This window comes from Maylandia zebra, linkage group LG10 (genome assembly GCF_041146795.1).
Source record: "Maylandia zebra isolate NMK-2024a linkage group LG10, Mzebra_GT3a, whole genome shotgun sequence".
In the NCBI taxonomy this organism is placed as follows: Eukaryota; Metazoa; Chordata; class Actinopteri; order Cichliformes; family Cichlidae; genus Maylandia; species Maylandia zebra.
In genome coordinates, this window is record NC_135176.1 from 27,734,962 (window position 1) to 27,755,741 (window position 20,780).

Below are 20,780 nucleotides of genomic sequence, written 5' to 3' on the forward strand. Positions count from 1 at the left end.
TCATAAACGTAGCCAAGCCAAACACCACCAAGGCCTCTGATATGAGGTACCAAGAGTTGATACAAACAAAGGATGAGAGCCGTCTCAAGGGCCATCACCGCTAAATGTTTCCATTCATTGTACGGTCCTCCAGGTGTGAGGACTGATTGAAGGACACTCGTGGATACATCAGGCGCTATTCAAGGTTTACTGTTTGCTTCCAACTCTTTGTTTTGCTGCTTCACTGCCTAAAGCGGTGCAGAATATAAAGGCACATTTTAGCCCTCTTCTCTCAGCACACAATCTGATTATGAAAAGTTTCAGGAAATGAGCTTTGGAGAGCCTGCTCTGAGTTCGCTCTTAAGCTTGTTTACTATGTGTTACTATGTTTAAAATAATGACATTAAATCATGCAGCAGTAGAAGATTTTTAAATGTGACACTAATGATTAAAAATATAACCTAACCATGAGGTAGACTTCACTCTCATCTGTTTGATCTACATTTTCAACTTCAGGCTGCTATTTTGTCCTTGTCAAATTGAATAAATATATCCAAATGTATGATGGGAAATATTCTGTCCAGTCAGATTCCAACATTTAAATGACCCATTAAGGAAATTCAAGTCTGCTAAATGATGAATGAGTGGGCTATAATGTAATTGTGGTAAGTCTTTCCCCCAACTCAGAGTCTTTTACTCATGCAAAGATGAATGTTCATTGTCACACAGTATTTCTACGGTGGATTAAAATGGCAGCTCTGGTCTTTATTTACCCTTTGACATTGTGACTCAAAATCTCAGAGATCCATTAATTAACGCCTTCCCCCATTCACCACACAATCAGCACCTCTGAGACTGAGGAAATGTAAGGCAAACCATCAGCATTTCCTAAACCTAAATGAAAAAAATGACAGAAGTCAAACTCCACTTTCTTCAGCTAAAGCTAGGTGTGTGTCTTCCTTCTAAAATATAATTTCTGTTGGTGGAAACACATGAGTCCTGCGACAGACTGGCGACCTGTCCAGGGTGTACCCCGCCTCTCGCCCTATGACAGCTGGGATTGGCTCCAGCACCCCCCGCGACCCTGAAAAGGATAAGCGGTAGCGGATGGATGGATGGAAACACATGATCAGTATGACAAAAATAAGATTTTGCATGTAAACATGCTCCGCCTTCTTGTTTTTCAGTCCAGCTCAGAGTTTGTTAAACCTAATTTCTGGACACGGCACCAGAGATCTCAGCCCAGCTTCATACCAGCAGTTCTAAAATTATTTAATAATGTATAATGATTATGCAGAAAACAAAGAGTTTCCTTTGAGAATAATATCTGTAAATGACTGCTCCTTAGAGGAGCCAGCACTGCACTAGGTACAGGGAAACATCTGATTGTTATGAGTTATCATAATGAGGACCCAACTGCAAATTTAAATCTCCAGGAAAGCACAAAGAACAGAAGGCTGGAACAAACAAAACGGGAGGAGAACCGGAGGGTAAATAGTAGGGTGAAAAAACATCAGCTTTTCCCCATTTTACTAATTTGTACCTACTCATCTGAAGGATTTCCTAAAATGCATTTGGAGGACAGAAGGAGGGAGAGAGGAGGCTGGCTTTATAGAGAGAGCTACAATCAAAGATGCACAGGTGGATCCTTTATGGGAATGTTTACCAAAGACACATGAATTATACACCCAGCTGGAATATAGAAACCAAAGTAGGAGGCGGCCTCATGCATGCATTTAAGTATTTTTTTTTTTATCATGTTCTTGTTTTCTGTTGGTTTTGTTTTGCTTCTTTGATTCAGGGTTCTACAGTCTCACCTATGCACAGGTGACCACAGGAAGTCAGTCTCCATCTGCTGGACGAAAGAACAGCCAATAACAAGAAGTGATGGGCAATGAGTGAATCCCTTCTTGTCCTTTGGATACTTTGTTTTTTCTTCCCCCTTTGTGATAGTCTGCTCTCACCTGTGTTGTATTGTTTCCACCTGTGTCTCATCACCAATGGCCACTGTTTGTGCACCTCCTCCTCTTTTGTCAGATGATCTGTTTGCTTTCCATTTGTTTGACTTGAAACAGGTGCCAGTTTGCTGTGTAATTTTCCTGCATCTGTTCAACTGTTAATGAACTCAATTACTGAATTAGCCAGTTGCACGGCATCACTTCAAGGCATTTAGGCAAGGTGAAGAAGACCTGCTGAAGTTAAAGAGAATGGGGAAGAACTGTGATTTAAGTAGCTTTGTATATGGCGTGGTTGTTGGATGGTTGCTGCCCAAGCAACCACCTCTAGGGTTGTGTGGGACTGAAAAAGACAATATCCAATGAGCAGCAGTTCTCTGGAGAAAATGCCTTGTGGGTGCCAGAGATTAGATGAAAATGGCCAGACTGTTTTGAGGTAACAGGAAGGCAACCGTGACTCAAATAATCACTAATTACAACCAGGGTATGCAGACGAGCATCTCTGAACACACAGCCTCATCTAACCTCAAAGCTGATGGGTAGAAAACCATACAATGTGCCACAGCTAGGAACAAAAAACTGATGCTACAGTTTACCAAAACTGACAACAGAAGACTTGAAACATATTGCCTGGTCTCAAAGTGTTCCAGCATTCTGATGGTGAGGTCAGAATTTGGAGTAAACAACATGAAAGCATGGATCCATCCTGCCTTATATCAGTGTTTCAGGCTGGTGGTGGTGTAATGGTGTGGGGGATGTTTTCTTGGCTCACTATGGGCCTCACAGTATCAACGGAGCATCATTTAAACCCCACAGGCTGCCTGAGCATTGTTGCTGACCACGTCCATCCCTGATGGCTGCTTCCAGCAGGATAACCATGTCACAAAACTCAAATCACCAGAAACTGGTTTCTTTAACATAACAACGAGTTCACTGCACTCAAATTTCCTCCACAGTCACCAGATCTCAATCCAATAGAACACCTTTGGGATGTGGCAGAATGAAGCATCCACATCATGGATGTGCAGCCAATATCCAGCAGCTGTGTGATGATATCGTATCAATATGGACCAAAATCTCTGAGGGATTTTTCCAGCAGCTTATTGAATTTATGCCTCAAAGATTTAAGTGAGCTCTGGAGGTGTACCTAATAAAGGGGCCGGTGATTGTAAATATAATAGTTGACACAGCTGCATCATAAATTGTTTTGTTATAACCAGATAGAGCTGTATTTTACTTCACGTGTAACAGTGTGCGTGGCATGTTTTATTGCTGTGGACACTTAATTAAATTCACAGGATGACTCAGTGGGAAAAAAGCGTTGCGCCAGTTTTCAATCACACACAGAAGAAATGGGGGGAAAAGTATCGAAAGTCATTACCTAAACATAACAGAAGGTGGCCACAAAGAAGCTAACACACAGACAAACAGGGGCGACAAATGGAGAAGCACAGGAAACGCTGAGAAAAGGTCAAAATAAGGAACCAAAGAACAAACTCAACAACATGATGCTGTGAACGTATTCATTCAGGCAACAGTCATTTAAGGTTTAAGACAAAAACAAAAACAATCTTGCATCCAGGTGTTTGAAGACCCTACAGTGTAGGTACACTACCCCCCTGCATGCACCCCTGTACAGAGCAGATGAGTTTCCACTTAAAGAACCATGAAGTGTTAAAGAAAAAGCTTCACCGCCGCCCAGTTCACTTTCATGTTTAATTCGGAGAGAATTCCAGTTCCCAGGCTCTTTAGTTCACCAGTCTTAATTAACAGAGAGGAGATAACAAGGAGTTAGTTGCACATGCAGCCTCAGAGTGGTGATTTATCCATAATTCTTATTAGAATAATTCTCTTTTCATAAAAATTACACATTTTAGCCGATTGCCTTTTGCACTGCCAGCCCTTCATTAGCACTGCCATACAAATGAAAATGCAGCTCCGCAGTGACAAGAGTGGACAAAAAAAATTTAATGGATGGGTTACATACTCAAATATATTCAACTGGTCTCATGAGTTCTCTTTTATTTGCCCACTTTCCACTTTGCCTCGGACTTTCACCCCACCCTCAACCCCATGTACTTGCCGAAGTTCATCCTATTAACCACGTTACATTTGACCTTTTTTTAGACTAATACCTGCATATTCAGTCCGAGACCGAGAACACAGACAAAGCCCCTACTACCATTTCTACAGCTTAATAAAAAAAAGGTACAGAAGAGTGACAACTCCCAAGAGGAAAGAGGCTTTTCCACTGTATTAAATATCCACTCACTATGAAAATCAGAGAACCATAATACAGCCATGTGTAACTGTCTGAATTTTTACATGTTGAAGTAGGAGGCAAACCGAGGCATTAACGGTTTACGTGCCAGTTTTGGGATAGTAACATTCATGGTAATTACTACAGAACGACATCATTTAATGTGTTATTTATTCCAGTGCTATGAGGGTGCTTACAGTTAAAAAGAAGTTAATCTATGAACCCTTCATCTATGTTCAGGACTAAAATGTGGGGATTAGTAAGCTTTAGGTCATGCTTACCTTGTGATTAAGAAGTTTTCATGTCCAGTTTTAAAACTGCAAAATGGTGAAGGCATAAATGCTTAATGCAATGTAATTATGTCATTACTTGTCTTCAGTTATCTGCATGCCAGGAAATAGACTTGCTTTCAGTTTGTTTGCACAAGAAGAAAAATGGTAGAACGGTCTACAGTGGAAAGATGTACATTGTTTTTATTGCAACAAAGGACAAGAGCGTGATGGTAAAATGCACAGTGGTCCAGGACAGAAACAACTCCATTATACTGCAAATAGAACGTTGTCACTTTACAACCATTTGTACAGACAGCATGCTAACACAAAGCTAGCCAAGAGCCCAGAGTGACGATAAAGCTGAATGTATGCCGACCCAAGCCTAGCAGTCGGAGCCTGAACTTCAGCAGGTAACAAAGCAGTGATGAGCAGTCAAACCTCTGTTTCTACCTGTTCATATTTCTACAGTAGAAGCAATGTGGCGATCACTTTAAAGCGTCTTTGAGTTGGTTTTCAACTTTAATCAGAACTGTTCACAACTTGTGTTTATTTGCCTTGGAATTTCAATTATGTGATGCATAGTTTATTAAAAGAATTAGCATTAATATACAGAGGATAGCAGTACTCTCCTTGTCCTCATTTTCTTCATCACAAAAGAGTGAAAGATGATCACTCACCAGGAAGCCGGGCAAACCAAAATTACATGATAGGGAAGTTTAGTCAAAGTATATCTAATATATGCTTAATCATAGTCAGTGGACGAGTTCCTCGTGTCTTTTTGTTTGACAGAGCAAATCCACTTAAACTATTAACTATTAACCTGACTGTAAAATCAGCTAAATGACATAAAATGAAGTTTATCCCCTCCACACTGACCCCAACACCCCACACCATCACTTCCTGCGTGTGCCATTCTTAAATTTTGGTGGAGTGTCAAACAGTATGTTGTGATCTATGACTTTTAGCCCAATCTGTGTCTGTGAGAAAAACAATTATTGAGACTTCTGCAGGAAATTTCAGTAACATCATATTTACTCTGTAATAATTAATGACTTATTAGTACGAATTTAGGCTCACGTGCACTTTCTCAGAAATGTAACTAAACGAAGCACCAACACAGACCTCAATAATTGTGAAGGATATGTTTGGTAGGACTATGTAGTGTTGCTTTAGAATATTGATTAGGACAAGAACAGTACCTCCTGTAATCAAATCTAGGTTGTTCATTATGCTAATGCAATAGCCAGTATCTCTTTTTCATAGCAGTGAGAACCTGTTTATAGACTAATCGGGTTCTGAAGTTTTTCCTCTTTTGCACGCGTGTGTTTCAGGAAAAGTAGTTCAAGATTTATCGGCTCCAAATCAGCGCAGTGTCTCCTTTATATGGGAGTTCAGCACTGTAGTGTAAGTTAAGCTCAAATGGTTAACATCAAAAAAAGAATTTCAGCAATTCCAGATATGAATTCTCCTCCACTGTAAGGCTTTCTAAGGACTATAGCTACTGAACAACCACTAAATTGCACAAATCCAATGTTCTTTGCTCATCGTCTTGACAGGCTGCCAAACAAAAATCCTACATGTATTATGTACAAACACACACACAGCTCTCTGGGGAAAGGTGGGCTCATGCCAAGTCTTTCCATGATATTTATTTTGATTTTCTGGTGTGTGACAACTACTCCCAAATCAAAATTAATCTTGAGGTAGGAATCTAAATATTTTAAACAACCTAAAGGCAGCAAATCACTTTGTTCCACCCCTAAGGCTCACAAAAGTGTGGAGATAACCATTGAAAGGCTGTTGAGAAAGAAAGTTGATTGTTTATATTTAGAACATGTCCTATAAGAAAAATGCAAAGTAGGCTGACCATATGTCAGTCCACAATATCCACGTGCTATTGACTTCATGAACAGTATTGATCACCACACACACTCACCAACAGAGCAGAGACAGATTGCAAAGATGTCAAACAGTTTCACAAAGGTGTGCATGCGTCACAACATCCACAATGCATCACAGTCAAAAGGCTCTTCTCATATCGTTTGTACAGCTCACCACAAGCTGGAATTGCCAACCAAGGCAGCGAAAAAGCTAACATGAAAAATCACCAGGCACATTCAGTAGTGAATGACTCATCGAGAGCTGAAACCTATCACACGAGTGGATAGGTGGAGGGGCACGAGTGGAGGGGCACAGAGACGCCATGCTTATATCCTCCAGCGGCACTTCTCCGAGCAGAGCTGTCGAGGATGACAAGCCCCTCGTAGATTGGGCTCGCATGTCAGCGGGGGGTTCTGTCTTGACCAAACACAGGCTGGTGGAAAGAGCTGCACTCAGTCAGTGAGACAGACGCTGTTTTTATGTGGGTGGCCCTTTTGAACATGAACACTTTGGGGGGTTTTCTGAAGCCTTTTTCATGTATGCAGCATAGCATGACAACACACACACAGACAGACTGTAATATGCCAGCGCTGGTGAGGAATAATCTGGAGGAGGTGTTGCACAGCCATGGGCAAACGAGGAGAAGTGGAACACCGTCTGATTTCAGCCCCTCTCCGGTGAGAAATGGGAGAGAAGAGAAATCCAGGAAGAGAGCTCTGGGTGAGAATGCAACCTTCTTCATGGCCTGAGGAACAAAAGTATAGACAACAACAACACACACAAAAAAAAGCTTTGAATAGGAATAAAAATGCAACTCCTCACATATTGTGTTGTTGAAATGCAGACAAAAGAAGTGTAATCAAATGCTGTGTAAAGTACAAAAGAATAAATTCTATTGCATAAAGCTGGAAGTGGCTAAAGCTCAAGCAACATGTATAATATATAACAACTCTTTTTTCAATTGGGAAATTTAGTTTGTGGCCATTATGACGATGGTCAGACGATAAATTTCATCTAGATACTATAGAGACCAGAGGAGAAGTGCTGAGAATTTGCATTGCCGTAGAGGAACATTTAAATATGTTTTATAATCTGAAAAGGGGTCGCCTTCACCCAGGAAGGGAAATGCTTAATAAATGTCTATTCCTCCTCACCTCAAGCTGAACTGAAGTTTGGGGTCTAACACACAAAAATTTGCAAAAAAAAAAATGCTTTTTTTATTTCAGATATTATCACAATTACTCATCAGCAGATTAGATATACGATCCTCCTGCCCTTGGATAGCTGACAAAGAGTTGGCTAATCAACAAGAGTTGGTTATAAGTTAACCAAGTTAGCAGGACTTACCAACAGGAACATTCAGGATATCCTCAACAGCTCACCTCAGTATCAGTGACATCACACACAAGTGAAATTCACTGACTCATCGACCTGTTTCGGACTTCTTTTACAAAGTTTTATAGCCTCCTCCAGAATAAAATAGAGGCGGACGATTCTCACCCAGCATTGACAGCTGAGGTAAACAGTGGACTAACAGCCTTTCACTCATATGGAAAAATCTACTGAATCTACTGAAGAAAAGATGAAAATTTTAAGTGACTCAAGGTTAAAAACAAGATACCACAAAACATTTAAATGACTGTTAACTGAGTTGTTTGGTGTACGCGTGTCTTATTTTCTGATGTTCTGATAATTTTTGACAATATTCAGATAAAATATAGTGTGTACAAAAATGTTTTTTTAGCACACATAGTAATAGAAACACATACAGTCTAAATTACATATTTTTGATCTTTCTAGGCAAACTAAAACATGATTGCCCTATAGAAGCTACCATAGCTGGGTTTATGCATTGGAATTGGGTGGGATAAGAAAACAGACCTTGGTTGACTGCAATCTGCAATTTACTGACATCTAGTGGTAAAAATTTTAGTGTAACCTTAATGCCTTTGGATTTTATCCTCTATGCACCTTACCTTGACAGGTGACTTGAAGGACACCGACTGTTGCCCATGGCAACAGCCTCCAGTAAAATAATAGTGATCCAGTGTAACAGAAGACTTCAGGTACACAACAGGAGCCCAGTATGACGACCTCTCATTCAAACTTCCCAGATCCAAATCTGATTCAGTGTTCAGAGGTGGCACAGGAAAAGCCCAATCTGTGCAACAAGAAGGCTCTGCTGCCAGTGGGATACCACAGGATGGCCAAAGAGTTCCTGTCAGAAAAATTTCTACCAACAAAACGAGAACCTATAAAATATTAGGTTTGTGGTTTTAATGTTTTAGCTACTCTGGAGGACCCTTTATCCTTTAACCTATGAAGCACAAAGTCTTTTTTCATAACGATAACTTATGGGGAAATGTTTGCATACGTGCATTCTCTTATAGAATATAGGTTATATTACCAGTCGTGACAAATGTGCTTTTCTTATTGCTTTCCTGTCCTCCTGAAGTTTTGTCCTTCTCCAGAGCAAGCTGCGTGTGGTCAAAAGCGTCTTCAGCACGAATGTTTATAATTCAGCATTTGGCCTGGATCCCAAAAATATTTGAAGCAGAACTTGAGGAGCTCATGGGAGCTGCCAAAGAAATTGCAAAAGTTGTTGCAAATGACTTATGATCGCACACCCTCTCAGTGTTTGCTGTGTATGTGCTACAGTCTGTATTATGTGGTTTATTTCAAATTGCTAAGATATTACTTTCAAGCTGACAACACAGATAAGTCTTTGGCAGAGAAATACGACAGGATGAAATTGTGCCTGCTTTTAGTCTCACAGCACTAAATATACTATGAAGAGGGTATAATGATGTAAGATAGAGGTCTCATTGGAAGACCACTTCCAGCTCGATCTCAGAGTCACCATTTAAAGATCATAAATCTGAACAGTAGTGTCCACTGTGTATGAGCACATTTCACAATGGTTGGGATGAATATAAACAAACAGATGAGCTTTATTTATATTTTATAAAAATCTGCATTGATGCAAAAGTCCTGTTTTAAAAAAAAATAATGCATACTATCTCCATATGTCTGTATCTTTGGGTTTCCCCCCTTAGAGGTCACTCTTTGTAAAGTGCAAGCAAAGGCAACTGCTTTTGTTTCTTTAATGGCCCCAAAACAAGGAAATCAGACAAACTTCCATGTTTTAACATCTAGATAACAGAAATGACGTCCATGCTGCAGTCAGAAAAACTGAGGTATAGTAGAACTACTTCTCTGGAACAGCTTATCATTGAATATATTATAAACCTTGTTTGTCTCGTTATCACAGGCAATCGTGAGTTAAGGAGAAAGAAACTTTGTTCCTCTCATATAAATGCACTGTGCTTATCCTTATTATATCCACTGGTGTGTTACACCATGTTTTTCATTTTTTGTCTATTTTTATTATGTATTTGTAATCTCAGGGGGGGTTTCTTGCCTTGTGTGTTTGTTTGTTTGTTTTTTCACCATTAATTGAAGGTTACCAAGGCAACCAGAACCTGGATTCAAAGTCATGTGGGACGAGCGAGTTGCTTCCAGTTTGTACGCAGCTTAACAGACTGACAAAACAATACAAGTGGGAGTTATTGTTTTCTAAATGCTTGAAGAGACTCCAACACAGACACAATGGATGAGTCCAGTTTAATATCTGGAAATAGTAAATAAGTCCTAGCAGATTGAACTATTAAGAAACTATTTATTTCTGCTTTAAATATGCTACTTAATGCTATAGATGACTGCTATGTTAAAATGGACCAATGGGACTGATTTTCTTTAGTTTCTTTATGAGGTTGCTGCAAGTGGCTCCTAAAGAAACTGCAGTTTTTTTGCCACTTTGGTTTTCACATTGATTGCAGGCTAACACCATCATTATGCTGCACTTCTAGTGGTTGTGTGAATAACTGATTTTTCACATGGGTCCCAGTTTTTGTCCCATCTTAGCAAGCTGAATCTCCCAATGCTTTTCATTTATTTTAAATCAGAAACATTCACATTGGCAAAACACATGAGGGTAGGTTATCAGACACTGAAAAACACAAGAGGATAAGACAGAAAATACTGACGGGACAAATTAAGTAACACAAACTAAAGACTCAGAAATACTCAAGATAACATGAAGATCAACAAACTAAACTTAAACACAAAACAACAAACTCAATTTAGTTAAAAAAAAAAAAAAAAAAAAAAAAAAGATAGTCAGACCCAGGATAGTGTAATGTTGTTTCAGGATGTCCCATCGTTTCAATAAATATGACTACTACATCGAGAGAAATCTTCAAGCAAGCCTTTGTTTAATTCCATTAAAAGAGTTAAACAAGCGTTCTTTGATAAATACTTAATGTTTTTGCACTTTCTCCATCAAATATTCGCAGAAAGATGAACAAACTTCTTAGATTTCAACCCAAGATTCAGTCGTCTTCTGTTTGTTTTAAATATACATTTCATCAAATGGAAAAACATCTTGTGTATGATTTTGTCACCATACAGGCTTGTCAAATGGAATCTTGTAGATCTGTACTAAAGTTTAAAACCTTTTTAAAATTCAGTTTTATGAGCAGGGAGTGGATGAACAGGATTTGTTTGTTATGGGGTAAACAAGCACCAAATAAATTCGCAAGTGGTAATTCTGCACTCTGATGTCAATGCACCTCATTAGCAGAACTCTGCAGGGCATCGAAACAGTACGCAGCCACTCATACCAATCGACTGCCAAGACTTTACATAACAGTGCTGGCTTGCATAGATTTAAATGTATTTATTGTCAGATTCTTGACAGCTGGGGAAACATGTCAAGAGTCAGAGGCCTAATCTCTTCTTGTCAAATGACATTTGTGTTTTTCTGTTGGATTATAAAGTAATTTATTTAAAAAAAAAATCTTTGCAGAAAAAAAAATTGAAAAGGAATTACACAATTACCCTTCAAAGGCTGTAGCACAAGTAAGGAAACTTATTAATACTGGAGTTAGGCAATTAGAGTGGAATAAATCATGCGGACTGCATGCAGATTGATTCAGTGTGTGTGCATGTTGGTTGGAAAAAAGTGTGTCTGTCTGTTTGGAGCGGGGTCATGGGGCTGACTTTGTAAGGAGCACAAGATAATTGTTTGTGTGTACAGCACATTTGATTGTGTGTGTGTGCACGTGTTCAGGGAGGGCGGCATGACTAAGCAAATGTGAACGCCTCTAATCCAGTTTTCCACTTAGTAAGTTATTATCCTTCACCTTGGCACGGGAACAGACACATTTTTCACTGCCTGATCCAGCTTGAAGAAGCAACACAGTGACCATGGCAGCCAGAGACCGCAAGACTCCCTCCATCAAATGAAAAATAAATAAAAATAACATTGAAGCTCTCACTGGGGAAATGTCTAAAACAATGAGTGCCTTTTTAATATAAAAAATTGTAACGTCGTCCACTTCAGCGTCTTGCTAGAATCGACATTCAATCTGAACTCCTCTTTAAAATGACCACGCAGACAAGAGGGGTCAACTTCACGGACTTTACTTAGGCTGCTGAGAAAATAACATAAAATGCCTTTAGAAGCAATGAACAAAAATTAATGCTAATCATGAAACAAGAATACACAAATTAGTTTAAAAAGTCGAGTGTTGATTCTGGGAATCTGGGACTAAATCTGGGACTCTCTGCCATTTCACCTTAGAACTGAAGAAGCTTCTCGGATGAGAGGTGAAATGTCTTCAAGCAACTTAAAGAAGTCCAGACGCTTTTCTTTGAAAGCTCCTTTGACAATGAACAAAAAGGAAAAAATACACAATACCAGTGCAAAATAACTTGGCTAGTTTGGCTCAAATACTTGTTTGTTCATTACCAGGAAGAAACCAGAATTACAAAACGACAATGCCTTTAAAGACCATCTTAAGTCAAACAATGGCAATTACAGCAGAGAGCAGGAGATGCTTTTCCCCAAACAATGACAGACTCTTTTTGATGACATCATGGAACAGAGACAGATTTGCAAACATGTTATCCCAAGTCATGTCAGAAGATGGTACTAAAGAGCAAATCCTCTCAGGGGGAACGTTTATCTAGCGATAAGGTGCAACAGAACAAAAATCTTAAGTAAATAGGTAAAATAAAGGATCTAAACTGATTCAGCAGAAACAGATTAGTCCACACATCCTTCTTCCTTCTCAAATTCTACATCAGGGATGCCAAATGGTATCCAGGCATGCCTTAGAATTTTGTGTCAAGTAAACATTATTCAAAGAAAATATACGAATACAGGAAACTGATAGAGAAACAATCCTTTAAAGGCAAAGAAGCAGCAAAGAAACACTGGACTTTTTTAACTAATTTGTGTATTCTTGTTTCATGATTAGCATTAATTTTCTTCAGCAGTAGTGCTAAGTTTGACTTAGTCATATTTGATCTCTGATCATCATTTTAATTTTTCTTATATAGTGCCAAATACCAACAAAGACCCCACAGTAACACAGACAAAAACCCCAACCATCAAATGGCCCACTGTGAGCAAGCATTTGCAAGAGTGGGAAGAGAAAACTCCCTTTTAACAGGAAGAAACTTTGGCAGACCCAGGCTCAGGGAGGGGCAACCATCTGCCGCTATCACTTGGGGATGAGGGGAGGAAGACAGAACACACTGACGTCTTTTACTTTGGGCGTCGTCCAGTAAATCTCAAATCTCTTCTGCATCCTTACAAACAAAATTTCGATATGGGTCAAACTTGTTTGCCTTATATTATCATGAAAGGGGCTACTCCACACACTGTCATCATGGCTCTGTTTGTGTCATTGAGCATACCTGTTCACTAATTATTGATGTAGACCTGGAAAACTCCACACAGAAGGGCCCCCAGACAGATGATGTATTCGAACCCAAGACCTATAACTATGCTGGATTTTGCAGGAATGTTGGTGTACTGGTCAAACTGCGATACTACATTCATCAAATTGCAAAGTGCATTACTATATACGATGTGGCTGTAGCTCAGGAGATAGAGTAGGCCATCCATTAACTGGAAGCTTTCACATTGAGAACGGGATCGAAACACAAAGTATCCTTCAGCGACCCTAACCCCAAGTTTCTCTCCATTGGAGTTGGTGTGATGGCTAAGGAGAGAGGCTGAGAAGCGGGCAGGTGATCCACTATAATGTGTGTGATATTGAAAGTCCTAAATAAGCAAGCATTTCAGTTAGTTTCTGTGAATTTTTAAATGAAGTAAAGTAGGCCTGTCTCAATTTTCACAGCCTCGGAGGGGCTGGTAGAGTTTTTAGTGTTATGTATTGAAAACTATTATCTCTGTGTGTGTATTATTTCTCGTATTTTACCAAACATTTTATTTTTATTTTTGCAAAAACATCAATTTAACCATCACCAAAGTGATGGCTACATGTAAAATAAGGTTAGATAAACTATAAAGTTAAATAAAGTAACTGTGTGTGTGTGTGTGTGTGTGTGTGTGTGTGTAGAGCTCACCCAAGATAGATAAAACTTAAAAAAAAAAAAAAAGATTTACTACTGCTCACATTATTTATGCAAGATTTCAAATATTTTATTTGAAAATCCAAAGACACTCCGGCTCCTACAGCATGCTAAAATGGCCACTCATTGTAGCTTATTTCAAATTCGTCAAACAAGTCAAGAGATGCGGGCTTGCTTTCATCAAGAATTTCTTGAAGTGGATCAACGTTGTCAGACTCCACATGCTGAATTAATGAACCTGTAGGTTCTGATTCGATTTCTCTTCCACTGGTGGCTGCATTGTCTTCTTGGATCGAGTGTTTTAATTCAGACGACGTAGTCGCATGGCCAAGCATTTCTCTGTTCTTTCGAATCTCTGAGATCAACTTTGTCACTTCTTCGGCCTCAGTTTCTTTATCCTTTAGCTCCTTCAGCAGCTTTTTGTAGTTGGTCAATTTTCTCTTACACCCACATGTGAATGGGTGCTGAAATGCTGTCAAGGGCATTTCTGTTGAAGCAGATGGATAAATGTAGCCCCTATAACGCAGGGTTTCCCTTCCAGTCCTCTTTGTATAGACCCCAATACTGCCAGGTGCCGGAGGTCCGTGATATGAAGGCAGGTCAGCCCAAGCTTTTGGCATTTGACATAGCAAATATTTTTTCAACGAAGCTGTGGAGCAATAGCACAGAAATATGGTCAATATTTCTCCTCAGGTAAATGATAGAAAGTTTGGTTTACTTTTGGGGGGGTTTCTTTGTTATTTTTTTTTTAAAAGCATCACCAGGTTCATATTTTTATTTCATACTAAAATCCAGTAACAAATGCTTAATGTTAAAGTTAAGTTTTTCAAGAATTTCTTCTAAACAAGACTTAAGTCAGTTGGCTGAAACCCAGCTAAAACAAACACACACGTGTATGTGTACAGATACACCAGTTTGGCTGTTTGTTTGTTTTTTCAGTAAAAATGTTTAAGAATATGGGGTGAAAATTAGTCTTTATTTTTATCTCTACAAATTCAAAGTGCTGCAATCAATAAATAAAATGTGAGAATGACTTCATGAGTGTTCACCAGTACTAACATTTTGAAAGCTCTGTGTTGGTGATCTCCACAGAGAGGCTCATCGACACAGAATGCAACAAACACTGTGCTACAGCAAAGTTACCGCTTACCTGGAGCATCTTGGCCAGAAGTTGCTTCCATGAGAGCTGATTTTCCCCCAAAGATGCCCTGCAAAGTGTTAGTTGTGTTTAACAGAAGAGCAGAAGTCACCCAACATCAAAAAATGCGCAATCTGCAATCAGATGTAAACAAACCAGTTGCCTAGCAACAATAGAAACTAATTTATCAACTACAGTCTGAACACTTTTTAGGGAAGTTATTAAGGACTTGGACTAAGTTTGTTATTAAACAATCACAGTGCTCTTGGTCAATATAAAATGTTATTAAAGTCAAGCTGAGTATTTAACCTGCCGACGTCATGTGCGCCAACCCTAACCTTAATCCTGGCCTTACCTACTTTGGGAGAGCAAGACCTTACAGGATCTTACAATACCTAAATCTGAAATATCTATAGAGATGATTCACAATATAAAATTAAAATTAAATTAATTTTTGTCTTTTTATGGATTTCCCCCCCATACTTTAACAGTACGATTATCATACCTATCAAAAAATGTTTTTGTGCCACTTACAAGAAGATGTATCCACAACATAGACCACATAATGGCCATTATGTTGGTTTCAGTCGGTTGTCGTAGTGTAGGACTTACACTGGGTAAAACAAGAATTGAACATGTCACCAATTTTCTAAGTAAATATATTTCTAAAAGTGCCATTGACATCAAATTCTTACCAGATGTGGGTAAAAACCCATCAAATCCACAAATGCAAAAAGGTCAGACCATAGATGTCCATAAAATGAGTTATGCGTAATAATGAGAAATGTCAGGTAAACTGTATCGAAGCTATAAACAGGTGCAAAAAAGACATAGAAAGTCATTGCACCACTTAAGATATATCAGTAATTAGAAAGCATTTCTGGCATTTAGTGTAAACTGATTTCAGTTGGTTCAGTCCCAAATGATGGACAATCCAAGGACCACTTGTAGAGAGCTACAGAAAGACCTGGAATCAACAGGTACAATTGTTTCAAAGAAAACACACAATGCACTCAACCAACATGGCCTCTATGCACGCTCTACTGGTCGGATGAGACCAAAACTGAACTCTTTTGATGTCCTCATACACACTATATTTGGAGGTGAAAAGGTACTGCATATGACCTGAATAACACCAGACCAACAGGTCAGTTTGAAGGTGGGATCGTGCTGTTTTTCATTATATAACACTGGCACGCTTCATATAAAGGAGGGAAGGATGACTGGAAAAATGTATCACGACATTCTTGATTTAAAAAAAAAAAAAAAAAAAAAAAAATTCTGCCATCTACCCAGATGGTGAAGATGAAACAAGAGTGGACTTTTCAGCAAGACAATGATCCCAAGCACACAGCCAAGGAAACTCTCAACTGGTTTCAGAGAAAGAAAATAAAGTTGCTACAAAAGAAAATATGTCTTCAGATATTTGTTGGCCTAGTCATGACACATCCGTGGTGTTTGCATTTCAGTATTCTTTAGCTCGGACATGTCTCTGAGCGCTTGCACTTCTGGGAACTCAGGGTAAGACAACGTTTAAGGATAATGGGTTCCTGGGAGCGTCACGTTTGAGTCTTCTCAAATCTTCAGCAGCTATTTTGCATCTTTTTTCTTGTGATCCTGTTGACTTCTTGGAACAAAACACCTGATGATCATGCCCTAATATCTTAGTAATTTCAAGAGTGCTGCATCCGCCTGAAAGTCTTTTTTAATTTTCTTGCCTTTTAGAGTCCGTCAGATCTCTTTTCTTAAGCTCATTTCACCAAATGTACTCATATGTTATACCAGCCCTCTGCATGTGCTCCTACACTACATCCATGAATCTTTTCTGCAATCTTCTAACTTTAACTTCTTCTAGCTCCTCTCTAACTTTATCATCTAAACTGCTCAGCCCAAGCTGTCATCAGATACAATAATCTCTAATCTCCTCCATCCTGGTCACCACCAATGAAAATCGTAGAAAATCGGCCTGTTGTCTTTTAGTCGGGTACCACCATTTCCAAACCATGCATCATAGCAGGTCATCACCACAAATCACCCCTGACACCTGTCTCCACCCATCCACCCTGCCTGTACCCTCTTCTTGTCCTCTCTTCTGCACTGTCTGTTTCTTTGGATGTTTAACCCCAGGTATTTTGACTTCATGCATGTTCACTGTCTATGGTCCTTGCATCTTCAGTGTTACACTTGCCTCTCTCATTGACACACGTATATTCTGTCATACCACAACCGGCACAGAGGCGGGGCTGAACAGGTGTTTGGAACGAGTGGCCGATTGTGACTCTTATGTTTCAGTGACAGTCGAGGAAGGGAGCAGAGTGACTACTGAGCGGGAGTGTCTGTGTCCCGTGCGTTTAAGCCGAAACCACGGCTATAATAAAATAAGTGTGTGTCACTATACCCACGGGGTGTGTGTGTGTGTGTGTGTGCGTGTGCGTGTGTGTGTGTGTGTGTTGGGGTCCGACGTCACAGTCTGGTCTCAAAAGTGAAGCCAAAATTTTACCAAACCAAAAGGTTTTTTTGGTGGTCCCAAAATTCATGAACCGAAGCTTGATGATGAGTTCAAAATGAAACAGAAGACGAGGACCCAAACGCAGACTCAGACAATGAGCTTAAACTGAACAATTTATTATGAGACTGCTGGCAGTAGTTCAAAGGTAATGTTAGGGGAACACTGGAAAGTATACAGTATGAGCCACTATACTGAGAAGGGCAATCAGGGAAGTGAAGACAAACAGGAGTAGAATGAAAAACAGGTGAAATAAGTCACAGAAGACAAGCCAAGGGAAACAAAACTAAAAACAAAGTACAAGAAATATTAACTCTCAAAATAAGCAGGAAGGGAGATAAGTGAAAACAAAGATACAAGAAGGAACTAAACACAGGAGGATTCATGCAAGAGGATCAAGCACAGAAGGAGAACTCAATTTTAAAGGTATTAGGATCAGCAGGACTAAATACATTAAAGGAGACAAAATGCATGAAAAAAAAATAAAAATACTAGGTAAAGAAACACAAAAAATATTTGAATTAATAACACTGGCAATCCAAAACAACTCCAATACTTGGTAAACCAACCCGGGACCATAAGAAAATGAAAAATTTAATCTGAGCATGATGGGTAACTACTGTTGGTCCTTGCAAAGACAGACAGAAACTTGTACAAGTGCAAAAACAAAGTGCCTCAAACCTTTTTTAGCACGCCAGCCTCGACCTTTTATTTTGAGCCAAACTGACAGAAATATCTTTTAATGGATCTTCTGGTTTGTTTTCAAAGTAAAACACATTAAAACAATTTTGGTTGTAAATGGTTATAATTGCAGACATTGTGTTGATAGATTATATTATTATTTTAAAAAGACAAAGACTGATGTGTATCAGAAAAAAAGATGAGCAAGGTTAAACAAGATTTCATATCTGAAATAAGTGTGAAAAACGAAAAGAAAAAAAACCCTGTTTGTTATCATACGATGTATCATTTCCTTTGAGAAACAGGCTGCAGAACCTGAACATTTTACCTTATGCAAATATATATTTAGCCATATTTATGATAATTTCGTAATAATAGTGCAAAACTTGTGTCTTTGCCCTCACCTCATCTGTCTTGTTGTCAGTCTCTTGTCTGTGATGTGGTCCTAAAAGTCTCCTTCTCAGACCCAGTGTAAATGGTGTATCCTCGGCTCCTTATCAACTAAGTCCACCCACTTAGAACAATTACTACAGCCTTACTACACAATGTTAATCGAATCACAAGGGTTTTAGTCCTTTTACAGCAAATCTGTGTCCCAGGTCTCTTATTACCTGCTATCAGCCTCAGAAGTGGTCCATTTAGCACTAATTATACATTTAATATACATTTAATATACATTTAATTATTATTATCATTATTATCATCATTATTATCATTATCATCATTATTATTATTATTAATAATAATATGCCAAATATAGAAAAAACAGAACATAAACATAGAAAAAAGCATATTTGCTAAATGTCAGTATACTATCAATGCCTTTTGATCATGTTGAGCTTCACAGAGCTGCTAGCTTGGCTGTAGACTCTTGAGCTTTCAGTTTTATAACATATTAAACAGACATTGCATCTCGGATGACAGACACCCGAGAAGTCGTCGTAATCAGTGACACAATGAATGCATTTCAAGGATCACAACAAACAAAATAAATAAAACAAAATACAATAAAAAGGCATTTGGATAATCAAATGTCAGAACTAAATCTCAGGCCTGTTTGTCGCACGTCTCATTACTGTTCCTGGCACTAGTCCTCTCGTTTTCCATTTGCTCTGGACATATGGTCTTCTATATTTAAAAGCAGTGGATAGAGGACTGTAGGGTATGACTTCAGTGGCAAACTGCCAACCTCAGCAGCCATCTATCCTGTGTGTCAGTCAGGGTGCGCTTTTACTCAATTTGCACAACCTTGGCAGAGGTTTTCATCTAAGCGGCAGGGCCCACACATTGCTGCCTCTCCCCAGAGGAATGATAACAACTCTGAATTCCACCTAAAGTTATATTTCATGCTAATGAATTAATGTGCCCATTTCCATTTTCAGCCTGAAAATGTGCTCCTCTCCAATGCCAAAATGAAAAATCAAATCAGTCTTGTCATTTGCAGCTGATTTGTTAGGGTCCCGACTCGCTTTCCTTCTTTTCCCCTCAGCATAGCTGATGAGACAGCACAGCTGTGTTCCTGTTAGTGATTCTGATAACACCAAATTAAATGCCTTCTGAGAGAGTTGCGACGTTAATATGGAAACACAAACGTCAAGCTGACTCAGATCAATAAATTAAACACTGTATAAATTTACCATGCACCTCCATCTCCCTGCCACGTTACAGATAAAGATCGTTGATAGATTCTAAAAAGAAGGTCTGGAAATGTTACTGTGGGCCTCAGTTTGTTGCCTGAAAAAAAGACACATCTCCTTTAAATTATATTTAAAATTAGAAAAATGTTTTGCAGAGGTTTTGAAACTGTTACAGTGTTGTGTGGAGTGAGACGTTAGCTAACACTTGCAGGCTTTTGATTAAAAACAGCAACATACGGCCAATCGATTTGGCCCCATCGCTGCTGTCAACAGGCTGTGGCACAAATCTCGTGGGGGGCAATTAAGAACTTTTAAAACTTACTGCCCAGTTGCTGCATTTTCCTGGCAGCACTTCTGAACACGGATACGAGGGTACCATTATCTTCCATTATGAATGATTACAAGCTTTACCCAGAAATCATACAAAAGGACCCTCCTTTTAACCCCAGAGCATGCCTGAAAATTATCTCATTTTCTTCAGCATCATAATGAAGCAGTGATGGCTGTACACTGCAGCAGGAACCGATAATAACTAGCTCATCATACTTTCAGAAAAACAAGAGTGCAGAGGCAGTTCACTAAAACATATGTCCTGTTCACATAACAGCCCCTGTATTATGGGAACCTTTGTTTAATAGGGTTGTGACACAATAAGCCAGTGTTTTTAAAATGTTTAAAACCATTGTTAGTGCCGGAGGATAGATTTAATCATCTTGTCATCTTGACTTGACGTCGTAACTTTTACCTTTATTGCATAGGAAAGTGAAAGGGAATAAGTGATGTGCAGGAAATGCTCTTGGACCAACCCCTGCAGAAGAACTATTGCCAACACCATTACTGCGCATCCAACAATAATTTTCAATGGTAGTCTTGCAGTAAAACAGACACAGTGAGACCACTGGAAAACGTGCTCTGCTGGTGTTGTCACTGGCAGGACACCAACTGTGGACAATAGGGAAATGTTGCAGATCAGAGTCTACCTTTTAACACGTTTAGGAATGTGAAGGTGGGTATTTTAAAAGTCA

The 20,780-nt window shown here is 39.1% G+C and overlaps 1 long non-coding RNA gene across 1 annotated transcript; it reads right to left on the reverse strand.

Annotated features, from left to right (window-relative positions):
• Positions 1-13,838: 13,838 nt before the first annotated feature.
• Positions 13,839-15,081, reverse strand: LOC106676642 (uncharacterized). Its single transcript, XR_013100422.1, has 2 exons — positions 14,944-15,081; positions 13,839-14,442 (listed from the first exon to the last, which is right to left on the reverse strand). It is a non-coding gene; the product is annotated as an uncharacterized LOC106676642 (long non-coding RNA).
• Between the last annotated feature and the right edge of the window lie 5,699 nt (positions 15,082-20,780).